This window comes from Lolium rigidum, chromosome 1, assembly GCF_022539505.1.
Source record: "Lolium rigidum isolate FL_2022 chromosome 1, APGP_CSIRO_Lrig_0.1, whole genome shotgun sequence".
NCBI classification, from domain to species: Eukaryota; Viridiplantae; Streptophyta; class Magnoliopsida; order Poales; family Poaceae; genus Lolium; species Lolium rigidum.
In genome coordinates this window covers 134,324,524-134,327,840 of record NC_061508.1, presented here as the reverse complement: position 1 = coordinate 134,327,840, position 3,317 = coordinate 134,324,524, and positions in this window count along the sequence as shown.

The window sequence follows — 3,317 nt, the reverse complement described above, 5'->3', positions numbered from 1 at the left end:
TGGTTGTCTTCTCCTCATTGTGCTATCATTGTCTGGATCTTGTGAGCTGCCTAACATGATCAAGATCATCTATCCGTAATTCTATATGTTGTGTTTGTCGGGATCCGATGGATAGAGAATACTATGTCATGTTAATTATCAAGTTATTATACATGTGTTGTTTATGATCTTGCATGCTCTCCGTTTCTAGTAGAGGCTCGGCCAAGTTTTTACTTTTAACTCCAAGAGGGAGTACTTATGCTCGATAGTGGGTTCATGCCTCGCATTGACACCGGGACAAGGACGTAAAGTTCTAAGGTTGTGTTGTGTCGTTGCCACTAGGGATAAAACATTGATGCTATGTTCGAGGATGTAGTTGTTGATTACATTACGCACCATACTTAATGCAATTGTCTCGTTGCTTTGCAACTTAATACCGGAGGGGGTTCGGATGATAACCTCGAAGGTGGACTTTTTAGGCATAGATGCAGCTTGGATGGCGGTCTATGTACTTTGTCGTAATGCCCAATTAAATCTCACTATACTTATCATGTCATGTATGTGCATTGTTATGCCCTCTCTATTTGTCAATTGCCCGACCGTAATTTGTTCACCCAACATGCTTTTATCTTATGGGAGAGACACCTCTAGTGAACCGTGGACCCCGGTCCATTCTTTAATACCGAAATACAAATCTGCCGCAATACTTGTTTTTACTATTTTCTCTCGCAAACAATCATCTTCCACACAATACGGTTAATCCTTTGTTACAGCAAGCTCGGTGAGATTGACAACCTCACTCGTTTCGTTGGGGCAAAGTACTTTGGTTGTGTTGTGCAGGTTCCACGTTGGCGCCGGAATCTCCGGTGTTGCGCCGCACTACATCCCGCCGCCATCAACCTTCAACGTGCTTCTTGGCTCCTCCCCGGTTCGATAAACCTTGGTTTCTTTCTCGAGGGAAAACTTGCCGCCGTGCGCATCATACCTTCCTCTTGGGGTTGCCCAACGAACGTGTGAAATACACGCCATCAGGGGGTGATGGATGGGTGAGGATGGCGGCGCGTTTTCGGCTCGTGCTAGTGTCAGTAGTCGTCGCTAGGTGGTCTAAAGTACCTATTTGTATTTTTTATTACTTTTTTGGCTATTTGTACTACTGTTGATGATTATTAATAGAATAGTGGAATTTTCGCAAAAAAGGATAAAAACTACAGTGATGATGTTTATAGCGGACTAAAATTTAGCCTGTGAGAAGCGCTCAATTCGACCATTTTTCTAGGGCTGGCGCTGGCAAGCAAAAAATCGGCAAAACTCATACGCGGGGGAAACACGATGGAAAAGGCGGGAGCTGGAAAGTTGCTTGGCGTTTAGGCGCGTAAAGTAGCCTCACCGCCTGCCGTTGTTGGTCACCACCTAACAAAATCGGAATCCCCTTACACAAGAAGATGACGGTGGTGACGATCTAGATCTCGCGGTGGTATGGTCGATCGCGGAGATCCCCGAGACCATCTCCGTCACGCTATCCCGATGGTGTGAGAGTGCCCGAACTCCTGGAGGGCGACCCGTCCTGGCCTCCATAAACCTGTGATCCTCTTCATCTTCGGTTGCGGCAAAATGAGGAAACCTTTAAAGAAGACTGAAAGCTCGAGCAGCCCACTCCCCCTATTGTTATTGCTTTAGCTTAGATTCATGCCGATTTAGCTCAAGATTATGCCACATCAAAATACTTAGACCAACTTGCATGAGATGTTTGTTCAAGTGGATGCCCTCGTAGATGTGATTCAGGCATGGGTGTTCTGTATGCATGCGAGAGCCATTCGTTGACACACTAGGACCTGCTGTCATGGGCATACCCTTCCGGTACCCATTATTAGTATACCTGGCTCGGCCCAATATGGAGAAGGCCCAAGAAGTCAACCCGAAGTACTCGACTAGGACTCTTGTAAAACCCTAGGCTAGTTGCATATATAAAGCTAGCCAGGGCACCCAATAGGGGAGAGAGAGAGAGAAAAAATAGATAACGTAGCTTCGCCTACGGGCGACCCTTGTAACATACATATCATCATATACTGGATTGCTAGCAGCACCCAGGGATCCTCCACCGAGGGGACCCGAAGCTGGGTACGTCGTGTGCCTAATCTCGCTTCCGGAATCTCCATCGTCGCTCTCTCCCGAAACCCAAGTCTACAATACGTAGGCATTGGCGAGGTGATCCCTCGTCACCTGCATCACATATGCACCAATGTTTGTCCGCGATATAGAGAGGATGAACAATCTGAACCACATCTACAACAATGGCGATGTCGAAGTTGTGAACATGCCTAGGATGAAAAAATCTGCTTTTAACCAACAACGTGAACACATTGAGGTCTAGACAGTTGCTCAGAGATAGCATCCACACATGTATCGAAGAGTAAGTGGCTATGTTCCTTTATGTTGTTGGGCACAACCAAAGATTCCGAGTCATCCATAACACATGTAGGGGATCGACTGAGAAAGTTTCTAGCACTACAAGAAAAGTTGCCATGGACGACGAAGTTGAAGTCGCGCCGTGGTTGCTGGTGTACCATGGCCGACGATTTTGGGTCTGTCCGTTGTGCATGTCAAAACGTTTTTTTCTCGTTTTTGAGGCCACCTAGCTCGACGAAAACGGCCAAAACGTGGCGTATGGTGGCCCGGGACGTGGTGCATCTCGAATTCTCGGGTTCGCCGGCCGAGTCAATGCAAATCCGCACCGCCGAGGGATGTAGGGCCCAGCTGGCAGCCTCTCTGGCATTGTTTTTTTTCTCGATCGCGCCATCTCGTTCAACGCTCTCCGATCGAGCCGTTTACGATGCAAGATCATGGGTCCCCGATGACCCACAAGTATAGGGGATCGCAATGGTCTTCGAGGGAAGTATTACCCAATTTATTGATTCGACACAAGGGGAGACAAAGAATACTTGAAAGCCTTAACAAGCTGAGTTGTCAATTCAGCCGCACTGGAAACGTACTTGCTCGCAAGAGTTTATCGCAGTAATCAGTTTATAGTAGTAGCAAGTAGTGAAATAACAGCAAGCAGAGTAACAAAGACAAGCAGTAGTGATTTTAGTAAACAAGCAGGATTAAAATACTCGTAGGCACGGGGACGGATGACGGGCGTTGCATGGATGAGAGAAACTCATGTAATAATCATAGCAGGGCATTTGGCAGATAATAATAAAACAAGTATCCAAGTACTAATCAATCAATAGGCATGTGTTCCAATTATAGTCGTACGTGCTCGCAATGAGAAACTTGCACAACATCTTTTGTCCTACCGAACCGGTGGCACCGGGCCTCAAGGGAAACTACTCGGATAT